This window comes from Rhineura floridana, chromosome 8 (assembly GCF_030035675.1).
Source record: "Rhineura floridana isolate rRhiFlo1 chromosome 8, rRhiFlo1.hap2, whole genome shotgun sequence".
Taxonomy (NCBI): Eukaryota; Metazoa; Chordata; class Lepidosauria; order Squamata; family Rhineuridae; genus Rhineura; species Rhineura floridana.
In genome coordinates, this window is record NC_084487.1 from 73,807,343 (window position 1) to 73,815,910 (window position 8,568).

The window sequence follows — 8,568 nt, forward strand, 5'->3', positions numbered from 1 at the left end:
AACAGCCACCCCCGGCCCAAGCCCCCTCTTCCTCCTCCTCCTCCTCTCCGTCGTCTCCCTTCTCCAGCGGTAACAGAGGCGGCGGCAGCAGGAAGAGCGCCGCCGCCGCCCCCCGGCCCAAACACATCACCCCGCCAGTTTTCAGGACCCCCGATTCCTTCGCTTTAGGGAGCGGCGGCGGCGGCGGACCAAAAAACCCCCTCCTCTGTCCTCTACAGAGACAAGAACAAACAGAGCCCGCCCTGAGCCGAGGGGCAATCTCCGCCCCTCTAACGCAACCGCGCAAGCCTTTCCCGCCGCCTCTGCGCGCCCACGATACTTTCACTTTCAAATAAAAACCAACAGGCCGTGCATGGTTGGGCCGGCAGCTCTGCAAAGGTGACCCAGAAGGAGCAGTCTCCACCCCGTTGGGGTTGCAGCTCAGCAACCTGGTATCGCCCTCCCCCGCCGGCCCGCCTGGCCTCGCCTTGTTTCGCTTCGCTTGTCCCCCGCGGGCTGCAGCTGTCCCTAGCTTGGCTGGTGAGCTGAACTGGCCGTCCCCTTCCTCCCCCTCCCAAGTGTGTCTCTAAGAAGAGGCCAGAGGCAGAGCGCACTGAAAAGGCAATGCTCAGCTGCTCTTCCTTCCCGCCCCACAGAAAAGACGGAAGCAGGGCAGCCAGCTCCTACCACCCCTTTCATGCTTGCCACAACACACACACAGTCCACCCTTCCCCGACTAGAAAAAATGGAAATAGGCTGCCTTCAAGTCGATCCCGACTTATGGCGACTCTATGAATAGGGTTTTCATGGGAATCGGTATTCAGAGGGGGTTTACCACTGCCTCCCTCTGAGGCTGAGAGGTAGTGACTGGCCCAAGGCCACCCAGTGAGCTTCATGGCTGTGTGGGGATTCGAACTCTGGTCTCCAAGGTCGTAGTCCAACTTTAACCACTACGTTACTGTAAACGCCCAGGTTCTTTTCCTCCCTCGCACCTCACGTTTCCAAGCACAAGTATCCCCCCTTGTCACCTGCTGCCCCGCGCACAGCAAGAAACGTGGACTTTGCCATTCCTCCGCCTGCCTGCGGGTTTTTTTCTTTAGCACACCTCCCCTGGGCGAGTATTTCCCTTTGTGCGAAGGAAGAGAAGGTGGGAGCTTGGGAAAGCAAGAGAAAAGAAGAGGGGGAGACGTCGGACTTGGAAGGGAAAGAGGTGTGAAGCCCTGGAGCAGGCCCGTAGCAGGGTGGGGGAGGAGACGTGGGCGGCCGCCCTCCTAATCTTTTTCTGGGCCACTTTTTTAAAAACAACAAATAATTGCACTGAATACAGGGGGGGGAATCTACCCCCTACTTTTTTGGTGCCTGTCCCCGAACTTTGATGGTGGTTAGGGGCCTGCGCTGGAGGGAGGCGGAATGAAACGGTCCAAGGCTCTGGACTGGACAATAGATCCCCGGAGCCTTGAAAGAAGCTGCTTTAACGGGGCACGAGCGGGGGAGGTTAGTGCGAACACTGAGGGGGCGGAGGGAGAGCGAGAGTGGGAGATGTATTTTACTGTAAAGGAAACACGTTTTTTGAATCGTACTCTCAAAGGTGCTAGCCACACTGGCAAGTGCTGGAAGTGAAACTTCCTTTCCCAGATGTGATTCTTCGGGTGTGTCATCAATTAGCCACATTTTCCTTTTATGAAAAATCTGATAGGACAACGACACAGAGCCGTCTTCCACTGCCACGGGGGTCTATCTCTATGGTTATAGTAAACTCCTCCTCTTTCCTCAGAAACCGAAGGGAACATCCCTTCTCTGTGGTCATAGAAAGACTTTTGACTACACATATGTTTGTAAATAAATAGATAACCAAAGAGGGAATATAAACACTGGGAGAATTTCCCTCAGAGGTGGGAAAAGTGCAGAGTGCAAGAATGTAAATTGGGGAAAATCACAATTTCCTATTCTTTTTATTTGGATATGACCTGTGTCAGAACAAGAACGTGATAATGTGCAGGGTTTGATTCCAGAATGAAACGAGTCTTTCCTCAACGTTATTTTCCCAGCGTGGAAATAAATAAATGTGCAAGCAATGGAACTGTCTTCTAGCAACATTCCAAATGATGAGGGGAAGAAACCATGACTGAAAACACTGATAGCAGCTGTAAGGAGGGAGTGGTCAACTGAGGGGCAGGATTATTGTGTATATAAAAAGGGTGATAAGCATGTGTGGGTGAAGTACTGAAGGGAAAAAAGCAGCTGCCTCAGTCCAGATTATAAAGTGGGGATGACAAACATAAGGGATAGGAAACTACTGAAGTAATTGTCAGGAGTTCCAACTGAAACCTTTCTTTCAATAGCAAAAGCTTTGTTGGTAGAGTTCTGTCAAAAGGTGTGAGAAATAACTACATATATATTGAAATTGTTAAAAAAGATTTTTGCTTTACATAGCTGTAAGTAGGGATTGGGAAGAAGAACTTAAAAGTGAGCTACCTAATTTGCACTTTTCCAAACAATATGCAAACCAAAACTGGCTTTCTTTGAAACTGACAATTTTGCAGTGCAGTTCTTCAGCCAAGTAAGGTGTTCAAAGATGCATACACTAAGGTAAAGTCTGCATAAAAATGCATATATTTTTGCCATCCTGGGCTCCTTCTAGGAGGAAGGGTGGAATATATGTTAAATAAATAAATAGGTGAAAGTAACATACAAAATTGCATTCTATTACAGAAAATAGGCTTTGCAAAAATGTGTATATTAGGCAAAATTACATACAGAAATGTATATATTAGGCGAAATGTGCACGGAAATGCTGATGACTTTTCATAAATACTTTTTTGAAAAAATTGTAAGCAGATTTGGAGAACTGAACTTAAGACTGGAAAAATGAGAAACACAGAAAGCAGAATTGTCAGATTTGCCCATCCTTAGCAATAGGGCATATGATCCAGCCAGAATTTGGAAGGGAATGTTGCCAAAGCTCTGGATATTCCAGAATTTTTAAAGCGCTTTGGATGTCTATAGCCTTCCCATTAATGGCAGTCTCATCATTCCATCAACATCCTTGGGATGACTTCACCCATTAGGTTTTTCATATGATAAATGCAGCCATCACTTGACAATTACTTAAGTAAGAACAAATTTACTTCACTTTAAAGGCCTTAAAGCTTATCAAGAAGACACAACTGAGTTTCCCCTTAGCACAACACTCATGGCAGTCTCCTTCTCCCAAGGGACAGTGCAGAATCCTATCCGCATGGAAAAGGGGGGGCTTTATTGCAGAGTGATAGCCCTGTTTGCATCTTTAAACTACCCATGGAAGATGTGCTCTTCAAAGCTGGGAGAGGAGGAGGTGCAGCAAAGGAAGGAAGGATGGTGGTGTATTTCTTCAGAGAAATCTCCTTGCTGGTGGTTGTCACTTTCAAATATTTATGTGAGTGTTCATTTTCTTATTGAGAAATGGAACATTCATCCTCCAAATAAATAAACGGACAAATAAATTAATGGACTCAAAATGGTAGGAACATGGTGGAGAGTAGGGATAGGCAGATCTGTCCATTTTGGTTTCAGTTTCTCATTTTTCCAGGCTCAAGTTCAGTTATCAACATTTCCACATCAATTTGACTTTTTTTTAAAAAAGTCATCATGAAAATTCATTAGCATTTTAGTATGAATGTATCCCAATTTAGGGTGGTATTCAACACTAATCCTACTCAGGGTAGACCAGTTGAAGTTAATAGACATGACAAACTTAGGTTCATCAATTTCAATGGGTCTACTCTGAGTAGGACATAGTTATGCAATCTTGCCTAATATACACATTTTTGCAAAGCAATTTCCCTACTATAAAACATGTTAGTATGTTATTTTCACTAATATTTGCATTTTATGCATTCTTTACCCTAGTATTTGCATTTTTGTACACATTACTTGGCTGGAGAACTGCACTCCAAAATTTGGAGAAGTGTGAATTTTGACAGATTACTGTATATTGGTTCATATATTTCAGAAAGTGCAAATTAGATAGGTTAGCTTTTAAATATGAACTGAATTGAATTTCTTCTCCATCACTGGACGACAGTTATGCTCCTTTTCACAAGTGGTGTCACAGACACTGTGCAGTAGGTGGTCATGACACTTGCGCAACTAGTGATTTCAGTGCTGAGAAAATGTGACATTCCTGAAGCAGAACCACTTCCTTGACAGAAGACTTCAATCCTGCACAAAAATGGAGCAGTCTGTGAATTTGTTGCTCAAATAATTGACTATCTGAAACACCACTAAAATGTAAAGTTAGGTTGCAAGGTGAAAAGGACTAAAAAGAAAAGAACTTCATTGTGGACTTTTGTGTGTTCTATTATTGCCTCCCTTCTCCTGCCCTGTTGTGGTTGCAAGTTCCGGTGCTTTGACTGACTTCAGTGCATTCGGAGTCCTGTTCAAACTGCATGAAATATGATCTGGAACATTGGAAATGAGAATATTTCACAACAATCATTCTTAACTGTGTCCTTGGTGCCTTATGGTGGTGGTGCCTCTGAACTGAAAGAAGCTCTGGGAAAGTTGGCAAATCCCGTTAACAGTAATTATCCATACTGATCTGGCTTTCAGAGAGGAAGAGGAAAGAGGGGATTGGCACATACGGAGTGGCAATACCCAACAACTTACTTCAACAGATCTGTCAATAAATGTTTTCCAAACCATGACAGGTGGTAACTGAAGCATAATGTGGGTTGATAAAAAGAATCAAACTGCAATGTCACTATACAAATCAGCCAATTAAACTAACAAGCCATACACTTAAAACATATTTGCAAGTTATAATAAAAATGGTACAGGAATGGAAGGGCCAGCTGTTTCAATTCATCACTAGTGACATTATGCTTATTGTTCAATAGATGCCCCAGACATTGTGCAACCAAAATCTAGTACATAGGATTCACAATTGCAGTTGCACTTTTGGAGTAAGTGGGGCGGGGGGGGAGAGGAGAGATTACATTTTCTCAGCAACAAAGTATTACAGCTCTGAATGCTGGAAAAATGGCTACTTCTTGGCAATCAGTGCTGCCTTGAAAAAAGGCACATCTGTGTCTTGCACAACAACCAAGTAACCACACTACTTTGATAAGGGCATTTATATTCCTTACAAGATCTGAATAACAGCAGCTCTAAAAGTAATAATTTGAAAATTCCAGTTGAGGCTTCACCTATAATGCAGATATGGCCTAAGATCATTTTCACATCTGATAGGTATCAGTCTTACTAAATCATAAGGTCCACCTCAATTATTCCATTCAGTTCATCAAAATAAGGAAGAATTCATTTATTATGAGTTGTGTTTCAGGGCCAAGCCCTCACAAAGCAATCATAGAATCGTAGACTTGGAAGGGGCTCAGTGCAGAAATCCAGGTTAAAGCATACCTGACAGATGGCTGTCTTGAATGCCTCTAGTGTGGGAGAGCCCACCACTGCCCTAGGTAGAGAGAAATAACAACAACAGAATATCAGGCAGAATAGAAAGTATTTAATGGATACAGAAAAAAAAGATGCACAAATGAAACTGAATTACATCACCTAAACCCACTTAAAGGCAGTAGTAAAAAGAGAACACTTCTAAGACTTTCTTAAATGTCTGAAATGAAAAGATAAAGTGAATGCTAACTGAAAGAGGGTTCCACAGCTGCAGAGCCACCACTGAGAATGCCCATCTTGTATGATGACTAATCTAACCTATTTCAACGATGGGCATACCAGCAGGACCTCAGATGCAGACTTAGATATACAGGGATCGTATAGGCACAGGCAGTTCATCATAATCACCATTTTGATTTACCTGCCCTTCACCATAAGGTGAAGGCCAGGTCACATCAATTTAAAACGGCAATATTGAAAACAGTTTAAAACATCATTGGTGACCTGATCACATACGGAGTAGGCCACCATATGTGCCTGCATGCAGTTTTGATGATTCTGGGGAAAGATAGCTGTCCCTGGATATATATCTTGCTTTGCTCTCCACCATTCACATTATGAAAAATATATTCTAATTCTTGCTGAAGAATAAGCTGTTCTTCCCCCTCCCCTCCTCCATGTTTCAATATTCTGTGAGAATTGGAATATAGACAGACATTGAGGGTTGAAATTCAACTCTAGGTGCTTATATTGCCTGGGAGATCATTCCTGGTGCTATTGAAACCCATGTGAGGTGGTATCAACGATCAACACCAAATGGTGATTGATATTTTTGGCTCTTAAATTTATTGTTCCTTCCTCACCCATCCCAAACCCACCAAAATGAATCTGACATGGTCTTGCTATTGCTGGTGGTGTGACAATTACCTATCTTTATTTATTGTGCTAGGCCCTAGATCATTGGTCCCATACTCTGAAAACATGAGTTATTCTGGTGGGATGAATGCACTGAGTGGAAGAGAAGTACAAGGAGCTGCATGCTTTCCTTTGCTGTTTCAGTGATATAAAGCTTTAGAGATGATGCATTTTCTCACATTCCACACTCATTCCAAGGTTCTGTCTGTCTTGCACATCTAACAAAGTTGCTACTTTTATAGTACATTAAGAAACAATAATAGATGTTTTAGATGTCCACGAGTATTCCTTTAAGAGGGATTTCATCAAAAATGTGTCTGTGGGTTCTTCCAGGCAACTTCCAGGGTAGTGCTAAGCTGAAAGTGAAATGGGACTTCATAAAAGGGATACCCCTTTCGTGTTACTATCACTGTTTTTTCAGGGCAGTTGCTATCCCATATTTGTGCTAGCAGTGCTCAGCAGAGTTGAAATCTGGCTTATTGGTGTCCAGCATTCTGAGACACTTGCAAAAATATCCCACTTCCTGGAGACAGTCCTTCTCACGAAAGCATTTTTGTGAGTTCCTTCAATATATTCACATTTTAAGATTAGTTCAAGTTTCCTGATTTAAAATGCTTTCCCATCCATCATAAATCCTTTTAACATTTAGTATTCTGTATATGACAAGTTTTTGGACCCAGAGTCTTGTAAGACTAAGACTGATACCCATTTTTAAGGTGCCTGTGGTCATCTTTATATGGTGTTGTGCCAAAGTAAAGCTGAAGGAGGAAATGTTTACATCTCACATCAGCCTCTACTGTTATATATAATATATAAATATGGCATATGTACTAACATAACACATATGTGATATATAATAAATGTGTGTTTTATTTTAAAATAGCATTGTTGTGGTATTCATTCAAGACTTAAAGAACTGGTGGTCGGAAAGTTTGACTCCTCTCTCAGAAAACATTCATATAATGCAATAAAAGTTTGCCAGCTATTCCCAGGCTGGTGTTATTGCAAAGTACTCTAAGAGCTAACCTGACTGAATGGATAGCACTGGACTGTACCAGCCCCTGTTATGACCTTTCTTTTGAAGAATACACAGAAAGTTTGAAGGGAGACATCGGGGAAAATACAGCTGCAACTTATTATTATAGGCCTGAAGCTGAGATGGTCAGGCAGTCAACATGCTTGCTTGCGATGAACCAGTAGACTTGCTCTCTTCATCACAAATGAATCATTACATTTCACAGCTCTTGCCATGTTGCCAGCCATTAGTAATTGTCAATGGTTTCTCCTAACTAAATTTGTTGGAGCAGGCTGTAATAATATGAATTGTATATTGTTTGTTAAAAAGCATTTTTCTGTACTGTGTAACCTTTTCTACCACAGAAGTGTAAGTGTCTTTGTATTTATAGGGGTGTTTCAAAACCAGCTGTTTATACATGTCTGGTATTCCCTGCAATAGAAACTTCTGTAATCTTTATTACTCTCACCCTGTACCTAAGAAGGAAGTACTTTACCCTGGAGAAAGGAGAAAAGGACACAAGAGCTCTTTTTAACTACAGAATTGCTTGTGATTTGAATATGTGGACCTCTGTGCTGAAAGGTACTTCACTGCAAATAAAAAACAACAGTTGTATGGATCCAGAGCTGATCATTGACAGCAACACATTTCACCTAGTATTTATACACATGAATTAATCTGTGAACTGTCTTGTTTAAAAACGAATTTCAGGCTGCATGCCGAAAAATACTTTTTACATTCATGTGTATTCCATAAGTTATGTTAGGGCAATGAATCATCCTGACATGCTGGTCTAATTTTTACCTTCCTCTGCTTAGTGACATTGAAATGGGGAGAGGGAGGTGGGCAGTCTTCATTACTTGCACCTGCAAAGCACAGCTGGGTATATCTGTGCCTATGGGATGGGGAACGGGGATGTCTGCTTTTACTAGTAAACTATTAACCCTAAAGGAAGAATGTGCATAAACTCATAGTGATAATATTCTTCTTTGTAGATAAAGCATAGGAAAAGCAGACACAGTAGGCAGTGAAAATGTTTACCAAGGTCAACCAGGACCGAGAGGGGAAAGTCAATGCTGATAAACAAACAGGCAATCATCTTTCACTTTCAAGTCTTTTTTTCTTTTAAACATTGCTTATTTTGCTCTTTTAATAGCTGCTAATAATATATATATATATCTTGGCTTATGTAAACCTGCCTTCCTTTCACGCTGCACCTATTTTTCCCCTTTCTTTTCTTACAAGTCATTTGTTTCTTTTCAGTGCTC